Below are 20,548 nucleotides of genomic sequence, written 5' to 3'. Positions count from 1 at the left end.
AATTGAAAGCCATCAACTTTTAAAAAAATTATTAGGCTTAAAAAAAATATATAACAGCTTTTAAATTAAGTGAACTTCAAACAATCCCCACATAAACCCATAATAAAAAACATATTTACCTGTGCCCTTCCTGTCTTAACAGGTACAGAAATTGAGTTATCAAACAGTCTGCGCTGCCTGAATCATAAATTATATATATAATAATCCTTATTAAAGCTACAAAAGTTCTTTACTCAAGATCAGTGAGTAATTTTCTAATTTCCCTTTGTTCTTTTAACTTTACTGAAAGAACGCTTTATTCGCTGCTGGCCCTTTAAGAGCACCCGTTGCCGAGACGCGGATCTAACACGCGCCTCATAGCACAACTCTTTTTGCATAGCACAACCATAGACTTTTCTTATGTTATGAAGATACTAGACAAAACCACATTTTGGCATAATTGTGTGTGCTATTGTTCGTTCAAGCTCGAAAGAGAACTGTTTATTCTGGGCTGGCACACGGTCAGTGCATGCGCATTATGCGTATCATCTAATCTAGGGCACTCACAGGCAGCTTTTCACTTCTTGTCGTGCAAAATGCGAAAAGGCATTTGAACCAATAAGAGGGGGATCTTGTAACACTAGTCAAAGGATGACAAAAAAGAAGAGATGCTGCGCTAATAGCCCTACTTTGTTTATTTCATATAAAATCGCGGCATTTTGCGTTATATAATTGCATAGGTTTGAGATCGCTATTACGACTGCGATATAATTAATCGTGCAGCACTAATGCTTAGTGTATTCTAAAGGGCAATAAACTCCAGCAAGATAGTCATTTTATGCAAATCAGACCTTTATGCCTTATCTACAAATAAAGTATAATATTGGGAACATTGATCTTGAAGAGAGTGTCGTCGTGTTACTGTCGCAACCGAACGCGACGCGCTAATGCTGATGCATGGAGAATGACTGAGGCGAGATGACTTTCCGTTAACTTTAACTTAGAGACTAAAATATTAATTTTACCACACATTAAGCTATTGAATGAGTTTAGAAGTCTTGGAATATAGTGTGAAAACTTGATTGTGCTTTACAGTTTTTTATGCCTTTAGTGGGGCTTAACAAAATAACACAATATGCAGAATGTCGGACGTCACTTATAGGCTAAACTGTTTTTTATAGATAAAACTATTTACATTCGGCAGTCATGAAAACAAATCTCAGATAACGGTTGACTAGGTAACAAATGTGTAATTTTGCGCCGGAGTTCTCCTTTAACTTACATTAGCTAGCTAACTACGAACGAGCTAACCAGATAACATTAACAAATTGACAAGCACTTACGGGCAGAATGGCTCTTCAAATGACGGACGAAATTGGAGGTTGTCATCTGACTGTCAGCGATCTTAACGTTGCATGTCTTGCAAAGCGCTGTTCTTTTGCCATCTTGTTGTAAGAAATTCTTGAATCCAAAAGCGACGACGACCCTCGTTATCCCTCCGGCTGACATGTTGATGTGATCTGATGTAAGTGGGCGTGGTGTGCGCGTAAGGAATGAGAAGGCATGACTGATGATCTCTGATCCAGTCATGACAGCGCTATTCTCAGCCTGCGCTCCAGCTGGATCAACTTTATTTTTTTTTACATAATTTATATATTTTATATTCAAACTGAAAACATGATGTGATTAACACTCAAGTCATATTATTACATGCAAGTGTGTTTGATTTATGGACCAAATTTTCAGATCAAGTTTATGGACCAAGTTAATTTAATTAATAAACTAATTATATAAAACTATTAATGCACTACAATTAAACTGGTTATATGCCTTTACTTATAAAAAATAAAAAACTTATTTAAAAAAATACCAGGCTTAAGGCATTTATTTTTTATGCAGGCCATACACACAGGAGTGAAATGGTTAAGACCCCTCCCCCTACAAACACACACACATACACAGACAGGCAAAGACAGCATGCTCAGATTGAGCAAGACCACATTCAAACAAACATATCTGACTTTCTGTGGGTCCTAGCTAATGAGTGTCAATTAGAAAGTTGTCCGGCTCGAGGAGTACAATATACATACCGATTTTTGTAACTGTAGATAAAACTAACAACCCCACTTTTGTCAAAAGGTGGCGCTACTGAGCCCTCACCACGCCCGTTTCTGAAACTTTGCACGTGTCTACTGGCTAATAAATGTGATGTGTCTGTCGAGTTTCATGCAATTTCAAGCATGCTAAGGGTCTCAAAAGCATCCTAAAAGAATGGTAACGTTTGATGCGTCGCCACGGCAACAGTTTCAAAGATATCAAGAATCCATTCACAGGTCTACATCTGCCGTATGTTTACATTATACAGATGACGTTTGAAGCAAATCGGGTAAAAATAAAAGGGTGATATCAAAGCATTTTGAAAGTGATACACTTCCTGCTGCCAGTTGGTGGCGCTATAACTTTGACTCACAATAGTCACATCCATGTGATCGTCCTCTTACAGCGAACACACTGCTGAAGTTTCATCAAGATCAGTTAATGTATGCTGAAGTTATAACACACTTCCTGGTTCACGTTTCTCGCCATGATTTCGTTTCCTCGCCACGGCCAAACCATTCGAGATATCAAAAATCCCCTCGCAAACTTTCATCCTCAATGTCTTGACTTCATGCTGACCGAGTTTTGTCGAATTTGGATCAAAGCTCTAGGAGGAGTATTTAACATTCCATTGCGAGCGTTTTACAAACAAACCTCAATAGCCGACTTCCTGTTGGGCTGGGGTAAAAAGTAAAAGCGCGAGGTATAGATGAAACTATGAGATCAACATGTGCACAGAGTTTCATATTATTACATACAAACGTGTTTGAGTTATGGACCAAGTGTTCGTACCCCGTTCCAGGGGGCGCTGACGAGCCGCCCTGCCACGCCCGGGTACCAGCTTCAGCCCGGCTCTGATGGCCGCGGGTTCTGACCCATGTGCAAAGTTTCAAGAGTTTTCGAGCACGTTAAGGGCCCCAAAAATGCCCAAAAGGTTACAAAATAATAAATATAGCTGCGAGCAGCGATGGCGGGCCCAAGCCGGTGGCACCGCAACCCCGGCTCCTTTAGTTACCTAAAGGCACCGGGGTGGCGGTGCCGAAGGCTTTGGCCCTTTCATGATTAAATGTTAAAACGGCTTGCCATAGTCTGTCATTTTGACTAGTCACAATTATGTTACAGATATCTTAAATGATATTACAAACTATCCAAAATGTAATTACGACTAGACAGAAAGACATTGTTGATATCTACAATGTTAATTTCCGGATAGGCAAACTTAGCTTTTAAATGTTAAAAGGGCTTGCCATACACGGACGTAGGCTCAGAGAGAGTCTCACCATATTCAAACCAAAATATCTGACTTCCTCTTGGTCTGAGCTAATGACTATGAATTAGAAAGTTGTCTGGCTTGAGGAGTACAATGTATATAACGATTTTTGTAACTGTAGATAAAAATAACAACCCCACTTTTGTCAAAAATTATTTAGTCCTATTTAGTCCCTATTTAGTCCCTGCACCACGCCCGTTTCTGAAACTTTGCACATGTCTACTGGCTAATAAATGTGATGTGTCTGTTGAGTTTCATGCAATTTCAAGCATGCTAAGAGTCTCAAAAGCATCCTAAAATAATTTCAAAGTTTGAAGCTTTGCCACGGCAACAGTTTAAAAGATATCAAGAATCCATTCACAGGTCTACATCTACCGTATGTTTACATTATACAGATGAAGTTTTTGATCTGTTTTTCATCATTATACAGATTAAGTTTTTCATTTGTTTACATTATACAGATTAAGTTTTTCATTCATATTATTACATGCAAGCGTGTTTGATTTATGGACCAAGTTTTCGGACCCCGTTCCAGGGGGCGCTGTCTAGCCCCCCTGCCACGCCTAGGTACCATCTTCAGCCCGGGCCTGATGCCTGTGGGATATGACCTGTGTGCAAAGTTTCAAGAGTTTTCAAACCCGTTAAGGGCCTCAAAAGCCATTAAGAGTCTCAAAATCATCAAAAAAAAAAAGAATTTTAAAGTTTGATGCGTTGCCACGGCAACAGTATCAAAGATATCAAGAATCCATTCACAGGTCTTCATCTGCCGTATGTTTACATTATACATATGAAGTTTGAAGCAAATCGGGTAAAAATAAGAGGTTGATTTCAAAGCATTTTGAAAGTGACACACTTCCTGCTGCCAGTTGGTGGCGCTATAACTTTGACTCGAAATAGTGACATCCATGTGATCGTCCTCTTACAGCGAACACACTGATGAAGTTTCATCAAGATATGTTAATGTATGCTGAAGTTATAACACACTTCCTGTTTCACGTTTCTCGCCATAATTTCGTTTCCTCGCCACGGCCAAACCGTTTGAGATATCAAAAATCCCCTCGCAAACTTTCATCCTCAATGTCTTGACTTCTTGCACACCGAGTTTGGTTGTGATTGGTAAACACATGCGTTGTAATTTGATGTATTTCTCCTAGGACAACTATTCAAACAACCCATAATTCTCAACTTCCATTTTAATTGTCGTAAAACTTAGAGCACGAAAGTTGTTTGGCCTGATGTGATCTATAATTGTACCGAGTTTCATATTAATTCACGCAAGTGTGTTTGATTTATGGACAAATGTTCGAATCCCAGTCCAGGGGGCGCTGTCGAGCCGCCCTGCCACGCCCGATGACCAGCTTCAGCCCGGCCCTGAAGGCCATGGGTTCTGACCCGTGTGCAAAGTTTCAAGAGTTTTAGAGGATGTTAAGGCCCCCGAAAATGCCAGAGAAGTCGCACACAGCAAATAAAGGGTTAAAATTAACCTGACAGGCGCCCCTCCTCTCACTCACACAGAGAGACACTGAGAGACTGGCAAAATTCTAAGATTTTCTCTACATTCAAACAAAGATATCTGACTTTCTGTGGGTCCTAGCTAATGAGTGTCAATTAGAAAGTTGTCCGGCTCGAGGAGTACAATATACATACCGATTTTTGTAACTCTAGTTAAAACTAACAACCCCACTTTTGTCAAAAGGTGGTGCTACTGAGCCCTCACCACGCCCGTTTCTGAAACTTTGCACATGTCTACTGGCTAATAAATGTGATGTGTCTGTCGAGTTTCATGCGATTTGAAGCATGCTAAGGGTCTCAAAAGCATCCTTAAAGAATGGTAAAGTTTGATGCGTTGCCACGGCAACAGTTTAAAAGATATCAAGAATCCATTCACAGGTCTACATCTGCTGTATATTTACATTATACAGATTAAGTTTGAAGCAAATCGGGTAAAAATAAAAGGGTGATTTCAAAGCATTTTGAAAGTGACACACTTCCTGCTGCCAGTTGGTGGCGCTATAACTTTGACTCACAATAGTCACATCCATGTGATCGTCCTCTTACAGCGAACACACTGCTGAAGTTTCATCAAGATCAGTTAATGTATGCTGAAGTTATAACACACTTCCTGTTTCATGTTTCTCGCCATAATTTCGTTTCCTCGCCACGGCCAAACCGTTCGAGATATCAAAAATCCCCTCGCAAACTTTCATCCTCAATGTCTTGACTTCACGCTGACCGAGTTTCGTCGAATTTGGATCAAAGCTCTAGGAGGAGTATTAAAAATTCCATTGCGAGTGTTTTACGAACAACCCTAAATAGCCGACTTCCTGTTGGGCTGGGGTAAAAAGTAAAAGCACGAGGTATAGATGAAACGATGAGATCAAAATGTGTACAGAGTTTCATATTATTACATGCAAGCGTGTTTGATTTATGGACCAAGTGTTCGGACCCCGTTCCAGGGGGCGCTGTCTAGCCCCCCTGCCACGCCCGGGTACCATCTTCAGCCCGGCCCTGATGGCCGCGGGTTCTGACCCGTGTGCAAAGTTTCAAGAGTTTTTGAGCATGTTAAGGGCCCCAAAAGTGCCCGAATAGTCGTATAAATAATAATAATAATAATAATAATAATAATCCTAAGGAAAACAATAGGGCCTTCGCCCTTTCAGGGCTTGGGCCCTAATAATCCTTAGGAAAACAATAGGGCCTTCGCCCTTTCAGGGCTTGGGCCCTAATAAAAAAAATAGATGCCTACTTAAATAAAAAAAAAAGTTTTAACAGTCTTAAAACTGTCTCAAAACATATAAAAGAAATGATTTGCTAAAATTATGACAAAACTGAGAAACATAAGAGCAAGGCTTCAACAAGCCTATTGTTGAAAACTAAAAAATATTTGGCCTACTACTTATCAACTGTCTCAATACAGTGTAACTGTCCTCAAACGCTTTATTAGGGCCCAAGCCCTGAAAGGGCGAAGGCCCTATTGTTTTCCTAACGATTATTATTATTATTATTAGGGCCCAAGCCCTGAAAGGGCGAAGGCCCTATTGTTTTCCTTCCGATTATTTTTTTTTTTTTTTCTTTTATTTTTCTAACGACTATTCGGGCACTTTTGGGGCCCTTAACATGCTCGAAAACTCTTGAAACTTTGCACACGGGTCAGAACCCGCGGCCATCAGGGCCGGGCTGAAGCTGGTACCCGGGCGTGGCAGGGGGGCTCGACAGCGCCCCCTGGAACGGGGTCCGAACACTTGGTCCATAAATCAAACACGCTTGCATGTAATAATATGAAACTCGGTACACATGTTGATCTCATCGTTTCATCTATACCTCGCGCTTTTACTTTTTACCCCAGCCCAACAGGAAGTCGGCTATTTAGGGTTGTTCGTTAAACACTCGCAATGGAATTTTTAATACTCCTCCTAGAGCTTTGATCCAAATTCGACGAAACTTGGTCAGCGTGAAGTCAAGACATTGAGGATGAAAGTTTGCGAGGGGATTTTTGATATCTCGAACGGTTTGGCCGTGGCGAGGAAACAAAATTATGGCGAGAAACGTGAAACAGGAAGTGTATCATAACTTCAGCACACATCATCCGATCTTGATGAAACTTCAGCAGTGTGTTCGCTGTAAGAGGACGATCACATGGATGTGACTATTGCGAGTCAAAGTTATAGCGCCACCAACTGGCAGCAGGAAGTGTGTCATTTTCAAAATGCTTTGAAATCACCCTCTAATTTTAACTCGATTTGCTTCAAACTTCATCTGTATAATGCAAATACATGGCAGATGAAGACCTGTAAATGGATTCTTGATATCTTTGAAACTGTTGCCGTGGCAACGCATCAAACTTTACCATTCTTTTAGGATGCTTTTGAGACTCTTAGCATGCTTCAAATTGCATGAAACTCGACAGACACATCACATTTATTAGCCAGTAGACATGTGCAACGTTTCAGAAACGGGTGTGGTGAGGGCTCAGTAGCGCCACCTTTTGACAAAAGTGGGGTTGTTAGTTTTATCTACAGTTACAAAAATCAGTATGTATATTGTACTCCTCGAGCCGGACAACTTTCTAATTGACACTCATTAGCTAGGACCCACAGAAAGTCAGATATGTTTGTTTGAATGTAGAGAAAATCTCAGAATTTTGCCAGTCTCTCAGTGTCTCTCTGTGTGAGTGAGAGGAGGGGCGCCTGTCAGGTTAATTTTAACCCTTTATTTGCTGTGTGCAACTTCTCTGGCATTTTCGGGGGCCTTAACATCCTCTAAAACTCTTGAAACTTTGCACACGGGTCAGAACCCATGGCCATCAGGGCCGGGCTGAAGCTGGTAACCGGGCGTGGCAGGGCGGCTCGACAGCGCCCCCTGGACTGGGATTCGAAAATTTGTCCATAAATCAAACACACTTGCATGAATTAATATGAAACTCGGTACAATTAAAGATCACATCAGGCCAAACAACTTTCGTGCTCTAAGTTTTAAGAAGGAAGTTGGGAATTATGGGTTGTTTGAATAATTCTCCTAGGAGAAATACATCAAATTACAACGCATGTGTTTACCAATCACAACCAAACTCGGTGTGCATGAAGTCAAGACATTGAGGATGCTCAATTCCGGACGGATTTTTGATATCTCGAACGGTCTGGCCGTGACGAGGAAATGAATTTTATGACTAAAACAGGACACATAAAGTGTGTTATAACTTTGCTCATTTTACCTACAGTTACAAAACTTTCCACGTATATTGTTCTCGTCAAGCCGATCAACTTTCCAATTTAAAGTCATTCGCTCTGAGCAACAGAAAGTCAGATATTGTAGTTTGAATGGATTTATTTCCCCTGTGATTCACTCTCTCTCTCTCTCTCTCTCTCTCTCTCTCTCTCTCTCTCTCTCTCTCTCTGTGTGTGTGGGTGTGTGTGTCTGTGTGGGGAGGGGAGGGCTGTTGTCTGTGTTTGTGTGTGTGTGTGTGTGTGTGTGTGTGTGTGTGCATGTGTGTGTGTGTGTGGGGGGAGGGGAGGGCTGTTGTCTGTGTTTATGTATGTTTGAACCACACAGTGTGGCTGGCTGCGATTTTTCCTATAAGTCCTTGTCTCTAAGTCCTTGTCTTTTTGCATAACAATTTTGTATTTTTTTTAAATGACAAAATAGGCATATAACCCCCATCTTTTAAATGTATAGTTTGCTTTAAATAAAAGTAAGATTGTATTTGTAATTGAAGCTGAATGAATTTAAAATTCTTGTGCTATATTTCAATATATTTGTTTTCCTTAAGATTTTAAAACACTAACTTCATTCTTTTCTGAATTACAAATATTTGTTTCAGTATAAAATAATACTCTGACTAAAAACACATTTGATGTTTCTTTTTGTATTTTTATTTACATGTATTTATGTATGTGTGTGTGTGTGTGTGTGTGTGTGTGTGTATAAAGTGCAGGTTTTTTTAGATAAAGTAGAATTTCTATAACTATGTGTTGAACTGATAAATCACTCTTTTTTTAACCTTTATTTATCCAGGTAAAATGTTTGAGAACCACTTCTCATTTACAAACATGACCTGGCCAAGAGGCTACAGGAAAAAATAAGAATATAATGTACAGCTGTACATAGTCAAACACATAACACTTAGAACAAGCAGCTAAATAAAAATAAAAAAGACAACAAAGAGGAAAAAGAAAACGAATAGAGTGCTTAAATAAGTGTGTAAATATGGTTCATGATTGTCAGCAGGAACAAGAGTCAACTATGTAATTTTCGAGGTTTTGCTTAAAGGTGGAGATTGGGATCAGAGATGTAAGTTTCAGGGTATTTTGTAGTATGTTCCAGTCGTGTACTGATGCAAAGCGGAAGGCATTATGTCCAAAGGTAGTAGAAGTAGGGGGGATACTAAATTTAATCAAATTACTTGATCTTGTGTGATAGGTGTTATGAGCGGCATGAAATAGGGATGACAAATAGAGAGGTGCCTTGCCCAGAATTGTCTTATATATGAAGAGAAACCAATGATGGAGCCGCCGGGTATGAAGGGAGGGCCAACCCACCAGTTTATACAGGTCGCAGTGATGAGTGTGATAGGGTGCATTAGTGGCAAAACGGATGGCTGAATGATGGATTGTGTCAAGTTTTTTTAGAGCTGTGTTTGGTGCCACTCTTGTGTGTGTTAAACACAATCTACTTAATACAGACAACTTCATTATAAAGATAAATAACAAATCCAAAAAAATATATGATTATAATCTATGACAAAAAAAGCCATTACAAACTATATTAGTGGTAAATACACATTGCTCTTTGTATTGTTGTAAAATACATTCATGAAAAACAAGATAACAAAAATCAAAAAGATAAATTATTTTAGATAGAGCCATGGCTGCTATAAAATTGAGACAACATGTTTTAAATGTATAGCAGAGATGTTAAATGAGGCAGCAACATACAAACTTTCTAGAACAACATGGACCTGAATAGCTGGTTTTTATGGAGGACAGTGAATAGGAAGAGGGTGCAAATCAAACAGCTCATTCTCAGACTACACAGCAAACAGCTTAAGTTTTTAGTGCTTTGAGGTTTTTAGTGCTCTGTCCTATCTTTTATCAACACATAATAGATAGAACAGAACAAGAAAGGCAATTAATAATCTGTCATTGCATTATGATATGAAAGGCTCAGTACAGTGTGGCACAAAACGCTTATGCGCATCCCGAGTGGAGAATGATGCGCTTAAAGCCACATGGAGTTACAGCGCACAGCGCATCGAGTCCGCATTGATGCAAGCTCTACAATACACTTCTTTTCGACAGTCAAAGTGGGGGTTACGTTTTTGCACGTCATACAGAATAACCCTAAAGGCACCAAGGTGGCGGTGCCACCGGCTTTATATTAAATATAAATATAGCTGTGAGCAGCGATAAAGGGCCAAAGCCGGCGGTACCACCATCCCGGTGCCTTTAGGTAACTAAAGGCATCAGGGTTGCTGTGCCACCGGCTTGGGCCCGCAATCGCTGCTCGCAGCTATATTTATTATTATTATTTATACGACTATTTGGGCACTTTTGGGGCCCTTAACATGCTCAAAAACTCTTGAAACTTTGCACACGGGTCAGAATCCGCGGCCATCAGGGCCGGGCTGAAGATGGTACCCGGGCGTGGCAGGGGGGCTAGACAGCGCCCCCTGGAACGGGGTCCGAAAACTTGGTCCATAACTCAAACACGCTTGTATGTAATAATATGAAACTCGGTAGACATGTTGATCTCATCGTTTCATCTATACCTCGCGCTCTTACTTTTTACCCCAGCCCAACAGGAAGTCGGTTATTTAGGGTTGTTCATAAAACACTCGCAATGGAATTTGAAGTACTCCTCCTAGAGAATTCAAACACACAGCACGAAACTTGGTCAGCATGAAGTCAAGGCATTGAGGATGAAAGTTTGCGAGGGGATTTTTGATATCTCGAACGGTTTGGCCGTGGCGAGGAAACGAAATTATGGCGAGAATCGTGAAACAGGAAGTGTGTCAGAACTTCAGCATACATTAACTGATCTTGATGAAACTTCAGCAGTTTGTTTGCTGTAAGAGGACGATCACATGGATGTGAATATTGTGAGTCAAAGTTATAGCGCCACCAACTGGCAGCAGGAAGTGTGTCACTTTCAAAATGCTTTGAAATCACCCACTTATTTTTACCCGATTTGCTTCAAACTTAATCTGTATAATGTAAATACATAGCAGATGAAGACCTGTGAATGGATTCTTGATATCTTTGATACTGTTGCCGTGGCAACGCATCAAACTTTAAAATTCTTTTTTTTTGATGATTTTGAGACTCTTAGCGGCTTTTGGGTCCCTTAACGGGTTTGAAAACTCTTGAAACTTTGCATACAGGTCAGATCCCACAGCCATCAGAGCCGGGCTGAAGATGGTACCTGGGTGTGGCAGGGGGGCTAGACAGCGCCCCCTGGAACGGGGTCCGAACACTTGGTCCATAAATCAAACACGCTTGAATGTAATAATATGAAACTCGGTACACATGTTGATCTCATCGTTTCATCTATACCTCACACTCTTACTTTTTACCCCAGCCCAACAGGAAGTCGGCTATTGAGGTTTGTTTGTAAAACGCTCGCAATGGAATGTGCAATACTCCTCCTAGAGAATTCAAACACACGGCACGAAACTCGGTCAGCATGAAGTCAAGGCATTGAGGATGAAAGTTTGCGAGGGGATTTTTGATATCTCGAACGGTTTGGCTGTGGCGAGGAAACGAAATTATGGCGAGAAACGTGAAACAGGAAGTGTGTTATAACTTCAGCATACATTAACTGATCTTGATGAAACTTAAGCAGTGTGTTCACTGTAAGAGGACGATCACATGGATATGACTATTGTGAGTCAAAGTTATAGCGCCACCAACTGGCAGCAGGAAGTGTGTCACTTTCAAAATGCTTTGAAATCACCCTTTTATTTTTACCCGATTTGCTTCAAACTTAATCTGTATAATGTAAATATACGGCAGATGTAGACCTGTGAATGGATTCTTGATATCTTTTAAACTGTTGCCGTGGCAACGCATCAAACTTTACCATTCTTTTAGGATGCTTTTGAGACCCTTAGCATGCTTCAAATCGCATGAAACTCGACAGACACATCACATTTATTAGCCAGTAGACATGTGCAAAGTTTCAGAAACGGGCGTGGTGAGGGCTCAGTAGCACCACCTTTTGACAAAAGTGGGGTTGTTAGTTTTAACTAGAGTTACAAAAATCGGTATGTATATTGTACTCCTCGAGCCGGACAACTTTCTAATTGACACTCATTAGCTAGGACCCACAGAAAGTCAGATATCTTTGTTTGAATGTAGAGAAAATCTTAGAATTTTGCCAGTCTCTCAGTGTCTCTCTGTGTGAGTGAGAGGAGGGGCGCCTGTCAGGTTAATTTTAACCCTTTATTTGCTGTGTGCGACTTCTCTGGCATTTTCGGGGGCCTTAACATCCTCTAAAACTCTTGAAACTTTGCACACGGGTCAGAACCCATGGCCATCAGGGCCGGGCTGAAGCTGGTCATCGGGCGTGGCAGGGCGGCTCGACAGCGCCCCCTGGACTGGGATTCGAACATTTGTCCATAAATCAAACACACTTGCATGAATTAATATGAAACTCGGTACAATTATAGATCACATCAGGCCAAACAACTTTCGTGCTCTAAGTTTTACGACAATTAAAATGGAAGTTGGGAATTATGGGTTGTTTGAATAGTTGTCCTAGGAGAAATACATCAAATTACAACGCATGTGTTTACCAATCACAACCAAACTCGGTGTGCAAGAAGTCAAGACATTGAGGATGAAAGTTTGTGAGGGGATTTTTGATATCTCAAACGGTTTGGCCGTGGCGAGGAAACGAAATTATGGCGAGAAACGTGAAACAGGAAGTGTGTTATAACTTCAGCATATATTAACATATCTTGATGAAACTTCATCAGTGTGTTCGCTGTAAGAGGACGATCACATGGATGTGACTATTTCGAGTCAAAGTTATAGCGCCACCAACTGGCAGCAGGAAGTTTGTCACTTTCAAAATGCTTTGAAAAAAAACCTCTTATTTTTACCCGATTTGCTTCAAACTTCATCTGTATAATGTAAATACATGGCAGATGAAGACCTGTGAATGGATTCTTGATATCTTTGATACTGTTGCCGTGGCAACGCATCAAACTTTAAAATTCTTTTTTTTTGATGATTTTGAGACTCTTAATGGCTTTTGAGGCCCTTAACGGGTTTGAAAACTCTTGAAACTTTGCACACAGGTCATATCCCACAGCCATCAGGCCCGGGCTGAAGATGGTACCTAGGCGTGGCAGGGGGGCTAGACAGCGCCCCCTGGAACGGGGTCCGAAAACTTGGTCCATAAATCAAAAACGCTTGCATGTAATAATATGAATGAAAAACTTCATCTGTATAATGTAAACAGATGAAAAACTTCATCTGTATAATGATGAAAAACAGATGAAAAACTTCATCTGTATAATGTAAACATACGGTAGATGTAGACCTGTGAATGGATTCTTGATATCTTTTAAACTGTTGCCGTGGCAAAGCTTCAAACTTTGAAATTATTTTAGGATGCTTTTGAGACTCTTAGCATGCTTGAAATTGCATGAAACTCAACAGACACATCACATTTATTAGCCAGTAGACATGTGCAAAGTTTCAGAAACGGGCATGGTGCAGGGACTAAATAGCGCCACCTTTTGACAAAAGTGGGGTTGTTATTTTTATCTACAGTTACAAAAATCGTTATATACATTGTACTCCTCAAGCCAGACAACTTTCTAATTCATAGTCATTAGCTCAGACCAAGAGGAAGTCAGATATTTTGGTTTGAATATGGTGAGACTCTCTCTCTCTCAGCCTACGTCCGTGTATGGCAAGCCCTTTTAACATTTAAAAGCTAAGTTTGCCTATCCGGAAATTAACATTGTAGATATCAACAATGTCTTTCTGTCTAGTCGTAATTACATTTTTGGATAGTTTGTATTATCATTTAAGATATCTGTAACATAATTGTGACTAGTCAAAATGACAGACTATGGCAAGCCGTTTTAACATTTAATCATGAAAGGGCCAAAGCCTTCGGCACCGCCACCCCGGTGCCTTTAGGTAACTAAAGGAGCCGGGGTTGCGGTGCCACCGGCTTGGGCCCGCCATCGCTGCTCGCAGCTATATTTATTATTATTATTATTATCGTAACAGACTTTGTTCGATATTACATGACATAATCCAACAAAGTCTGTTACTATAATACCGGTAATAAAGTGTTCTGGCGCTTGTTGTATGTGTGTATGCAATGTATTTTTCCCCTCGGGGCTTGCCGTAGATGGGTCGTGCTGTTTTCTCCAATACCGATACCGTGACTAGGCGCAGTTGCGCACAAATTGTCTATGCATGCGCGAGGTGTCGAGAGGATTATGCGCGTGACTTAAACGCTGGCAGACACAGCAGCAGTTGTAACTTGTTGTTGTAAATTGATCATTAAATCATAGTTTTGTTGTCTTGAATGATTCATTTAGTCATATTCATTCATTCATTGATTTATGTCACTTGTTTAAGTAATCTAAAAAAAATTTTAAATAAAAAATAACCCCGATTAGGGGGCCTCCTGGTGGCCAGGGGGCCCTAAGCGGCCGCTTAGTTCACTTATGCCTCGGGCCGGCTCTGTTTTTATGTGTGTAAATCACATGCCCGCTCACGAGCGCTCACTCTTAACAGACACTGTCCCCGGTGCTGCTCGCGCATAAAGCGCTCCCCGTTCACAGTAACCAGGTCGTCCACGCACATTGAATAATCATATGAGTCAGGCTGCGAATGTACGTGCCCGCTTCAGCGCGCTCATGCTCATGCTTTACCTCCGGCGCCGCGCACTCACTACATTCCCTTTAGCCTTAGCACATAGTGGATGCATAATAACGCAAACCCAGTCAAACATTTGACTGCAGTATCTTATGTGCTTTATAATCCGGTGCGCCCTATATATGAAAAATGTTCTAAAATAGGTCATTCATTGAAGGAGCGTAATAAAAAATATATTTATATTCATCTGTAGTATATAGTTATTGACCACGATTACGCTTTGCCTGCACATTCTGTTGCTACAGCCAGCTCAGTAAAGCTCAAACGTACGGGTGAAAAATATGACCCGAGAAGGGTTTGGGACAGGAGAAGCATGACACAGGTAAAAAGCTTCTTGACAAGCTAAATCTACAGAGAGATGCCGTACACCGTATATTTTGTGAAACGATGATGTCATGCCATGAGCTGAGCTGGTTGTCATTGATAGCGACAACAACTCCCGTGAGCCCACGCGCTTTCCCGACGTCATCAAAGTACGTCTTTTGTTATTATTTTAAATAAGTGACCCCTGGGGGCCAAAAATCGCATACTGTATGTTTAAGTGGAAATATGTAATATGCTGCCAAGCTTCCATTTTTTAGGACCTGATACGCCAATATGTACGCTTGAAAATAAAATGTGGCGTTTTGAATGAACTTCTGATAATTAAACTTCAGTTTCTGCATCTGAGAAATCTTTCTTTTTCAGCGATGTGCTCGTTGTCTTTTGACTTCCGGTCTGTATTTTCACAGCGATCTTGCATACAGTAGGTATGAATGAACTGCTCGTAAAAAATTCCCGGTCGACATTTGTTAAGACATCTGCTTTACAATGCTTATGATAAACATTACAATGCTCATTGTAACTTTTGTTAACTCTACAATAAGTAAATCCACTTCACCAGCTTATTACTACTCGACAGCGACGCCATAGAAATATACAGAGTGACCGCAAACCACAAGTTCAAAGACAATATTGTAAAGATGATAGCGCCCATGTTTCTCTGGTGCATAAGGTCTATTATATGCCTATATATAGATGTCAGTCGGATATAATTTTGGTAATTGAGAATGAACGTGCACGCGCATCCCATTTATGACTGGTTGGAATTCATTAACACACACACGCATTTCACTATCACATCTGACGTTTACGAAGTATTTGTGAATCAGAAGAAGAGTTTTCGGGAAGGTCTTTTTACGCGCAAATCACTCTCATATTTACTTGTATATTTACAAATGTTTCATGAATGAGACCCCATGCCTTTACTATACCAATCAGTTTTAAACAGAGATTTTAGGGAGAAATTATGGGTAAATATCATTTTCCAAAAAAGCAATACTTCTTTATGAAAATTTGATAACTTCAGAGGAATTTTACAGAGATCAAGATCACATCTCAACACAAATTCAAGGCCTCCAATATTATTGAAAATGTGATTGGGAATATGGTACCATAGAATGTGACCTTGCTAAACACTCTTTCAGCCATTTTATTCTGAAAGTACCAAGAAGAGATTCAAATTCAATGGCTCTCAAACCTCCGTGTTCATACTCTTGAACCATGTGGAATTTACGTAGATAATGTGTTTTATCTCTCCATATAAATTGCGGTATGCTCATCTGGCCACAGAGGCAGAGCAGCGAGGATGGAGAGTCCAGGTTTATCCAGTGGAAGTGGGTTGTCGAGGTTTTGTGGCACACTCTACAACCCGGTTCCTCAGAAATGTTGGATTCAGTGGCCAAGATTTGCGTCGCACGGTAGAGAACTTATCTGAAGCAGCAGAAAGGAGCAGCAACTGGCTGTGGTTGAGACGGAAAGATTCTAGCTGGCTATGTACAGGCCGCCACGCTACGGTTTCGTAGAATTCTAGTCTGTTTGTGTAGGTTGCACTGCAATTACAGTCATTACTTTCCTCTGTATATTGTTTGAATGACGGTGGTTGGCAGGATAATGTGGTTTGCGGTAGGTGGTATGCCATACGGAACCGTTTGCCACTGAAATTGCTTTATAACGCACCAGTGGGGCTCGACAGCCATTATCAAACGGGTTGGCGCGTAGGGTTGGGGTGCGAGTGATTGTGGTTAGGTCTCTGTAGGGGTCAGTAAACTGGGCTGAGTTGAGTGGGGGACGGAGGGGGGTGACTCTGGGACGCCAGGGTCACTGTCGAGCCCTCTTGAGGTATCGTGGGCTAGTTGACGAAACACTGAGGACAGAAGGTGCCCACTTGAAGACCCAAGAGATGTCCCCTACTCGGCTCAATCCAGACGGTTGTCGTGGTGGTCCACTAGGGAGACAACACTATAGTTGTAGCCGTCGTGTGTGCTGATGCGGCAAGTACACTGCAGCCGTTAATGCTGGACAGAAGGGGAGTCACACCACCATATGGAAAGAAGCACAAATGGATGGAGAAGCATAGTTTACTGTTAAGCTATGTCTTAGCTTACCTTGGCGAAACTGGTATAAATCAGCATGAAGTTTTAACATCTACTCTTCTGTAATGGAAATCTAAATAAAATTGAATTCACTGATTTAACTACTTTTGGGGCAGTATACAAAGCATGCGATAAATAGATAAGTTTAGATATACCCTAAATTTAAGTTAAGAGGATTCTACCCAAAAAGGATAGGTCTCAAGATAACCAGTGATTTAGGGATTTCTTCATATTTTCTATCTTAGAGATAAAACTTGAATGTTCTCTATTAACAACATTTTTGTTAATCATAACCCCAAGGTAGGCTACTTAACCTCCTTTTTCACTGTTCCCCGTCACTGCATGTGGCACAAGCATGATGGCGAGTAGCTGCTTGTGATTTGTTCTGCATGGCTTGGAATGGATTACATGCCAACAATGTTACTATTTGCAGGAGGACAGTGGCTATGTGGTGTATGAAAACAGAATGACCTCCTCATATGAAGTGGGTGTCGGACCACTTGGTTCCATCACAAGGGACAGCCATTTTGAGTAAGTGACGTACGCTTTATCATAAATGTGAATCAATGACAAATGCTACAATCTCACTGTTTGTCGCCCAGGCTTCTCTTCCAGTGTAGGTACTCTGGTACCTCTGTGGAAGCTCTGGTTGTGGAGGTCAACACCGTTCCTCCACCTCCACCAGTAGCTGTGCCTGGACCCCTCAGGGTGGAGCTTAGACTGGCAAATGGTCAATGTGTCACCAAAGGCTGTGCAGAAGGTAAGGGTTTGTCCCAAGCATGCCTAAAGCCTTTCTAAAATTCCAGTTTCTAGTTAAACCCTGCATTCTTCCTCAGGGGACGAGGCGTACACGTCCTACTACAGTGACGCAGATTATCCAGTTACAAAAGTCCTGCGGGAGCCTGTGTATGTTGAGGTGCACATTTTGGAGAGGAACGACCCCAACATTGTCCTGATGCTGGGACGTTGCTGGGCGACATCAACCCCCAGTCCACTCAGTCTACCCCAATGGGATCTTCTGGTTGATGGGTGAGTAAGGCCTGTCTTTATCCATCTAGTGTGCTGTAAGGCATTTCTGACTGCCTCTTTGCCTTTCAGATGCCCTTACCAGGATGATCGTTACCTGACCACATTGGTTCCAGTGGCTGGATCATCTGGTCTTCAGTTCCCTACCCACTACAAGCGCTTTGTTGTGAAGATGTTCACATTTGTAGATCCAGCATCACTGGCTCCTCTGCAGGAAACCGTATGCTCTGCAGCCTTACCTCAACCCTTAATATTAGCGCTTTTTACAGTGTATTCTACGGCTTAACCCTTTCCCCCCCTCTGTTAGATCTTCATCCACTGTAGTACAGCGGTGTGCCATCCCTCCTCTGGCTCCTGTGAGCAAAGCTGCACTAGGAAAAGTGAGTGTTTGCCGTAAGTTGACTTCAGGAACCGAGAACTTATTTAAATGCCCCTCATGCTTCTACCACTTTTTACAGGAAGAGACGTGCACGTCAAGACCATCTCTAGTGGGCAAACTGTGGTGTCTAGTGGAGAAGTTAACCTGGTCAAGTGAAATTTGGTGTTTTAATAAAATTCATGAAACTCAACATGTTTCTCTTTGGTGTTCATTTCTGACTGGAGTTGGATGTTTCATGACTGACTGTTCTCAGTTTGACTTTCTAGGGCTGCACTACTAAGCCTTTTTCTTTTGTGCATTGGGATTCTTGACCTAAACAAGCCAAGTTTCTGCCTAAGCCATTTAAAGAAGCTATATGCAGCTTTCCCCCCAAAATAAACATAACAATACCCTTTTTATTTTACCATTTTATGACTAAAACATCTCCTGATGATCATACTGACACCTTGTCCGCTCACAGTGGGTGCACCTATAAGCCTGTATCCTATCTTTCCTATTTTCTGTCGGGTCGGACTCTTCCCGCGCTGTTTGCGGATGTGACGTCAAGCGCTTTCATGTTAAAACGTTTCAGATCCCTCTGCCGCCACCGCTAGTCAGCAAGTAGCCTACACTCGCAAGCAGAACACTTTATCTCAAACAATGTTCTTACCTCTGTAAACAATGTTGACCTCCTTGCAGCAGATGACTAGTGAAGTGTGCACGTAAAAGCGCGCGTTGCGAGAGCAGTTCTGTTTTTTGGCCACAGGTGTCAGTCGCAAGTTTAAATTTCAGGAAACGCACGTAGCCTCTTTAACTTTACAATTTGCCAAGTTCTAGTTGTTAATTTGGGCCCCTGTTGATGTTCCACATATCAAATGAAGGTTTTAGCTACTGGCTGTTTGAGGCTTTACATAAGACTTTTTGTCTGGACAAGCATAACTGCATATATTGATGCCAAACCCCCTTTAAGGTCACTTGTTGGCTTTTTGTAATGCTTTTTTCTTTTTTTGTCACAAGTATAGAATCATATCTTGGGATAAAGGATGAGTACAGGGTGATAGTGGTTTTATTCCAGGCTAGTCTGAGTAATGTTTATTGAAAAGTAGACTTTATTTAAGCATTAATCCCTTAACTGTTGTATCGCAAGTTGTTCGACCATTTCTATGGGTGGCGCTTGAGCAACCATGGCATCGGTGCATGTTTGTTGAAAATATTTGGCAAAGGGATGGATGATTACATGCTTTGAATCATCAATTTAAGCAGCTTTTGAGGTTCTTATCCAGAATGTGAGATGAAATTCTTGCTGGTATATCTTTGTTTACAGACTTTGTGGGCTGCGCTTATTTCTTTGCGCTGTCCATTTAGTTGTCGTAAGCGGGAAAACCTCTCTACGATTGCGTATGTTGATTATTTTCACAGCTTGAACATGATGGCTGCACAAATAGATTTTGAAATGGCATGCACAGTTTTTATTATATTTATTCTGTGGTATTGTAATTTTAGGGATGGAAAAAAAATTATCATAATACAAACATAAATGAAATGCAGGATACTATTTGTGTCTTGCGGAACAAAACTCACAATTTCGGGACTGTCCCGCAGAATGCGGGAGAGGTGGTCATCCTATGTTGTCATCCGCCCACGAAAATATCAAAAGGAAAAACGTTTCTCTTTTTAGCACATCGTTGTTATTGAATCATACCCTGAATATACAGGCCTGTTGCCACGAGAACTCTATGATGTGTTTCGAAGAAAAAATCAATCCAGAATAGCTAAAACATCTAATATAATATTCAGCTACTGACGGGGAAAAAATAAGGCTGAATTCAGAATGGCAGAAATTGTACTGGCATACTATTCTAAAAAAAGCTCAATGTGGTTTTATGTATGTTCAAATTGGTGGAAAAAACAAGTAAAAATGGAATCACCTAGTTGCATAAACTCCCACTCTGGGGTGCAAGTCTGGAGAATCATGACTATTAATGTAGAGGGAGGGATTATCATT

General features: G+C 41.1%; 1 protein-coding gene across 3 annotated transcripts in view; it reads right to left on the bottom strand.

Moving 5' to 3' along the window:
- Window positions 1–20,548, bottom strand: part of LOC148976950 (uncharacterized) — a 175,853-nt gene that overhangs the window by 28,903 nt on the left and 126,402 nt on the right. The gene's annotated exons all lie outside the window — the stretch shown is intronic.

This window comes from Pimephales promelas, chromosome 12, assembly GCF_988280905.1.
Source record: "Pimephales promelas chromosome 12, fPimPro1.hap1.1, whole genome shotgun sequence".
NCBI classification, from domain to species: Eukaryota; Metazoa; Chordata; class Actinopteri; order Cypriniformes; family Leuciscidae; genus Pimephales; species Pimephales promelas.
The sequence above is the reverse complement of the archived record's forward strand: the minus strand, read 5'-3'. Positions and strand labels throughout refer to the sequence as shown.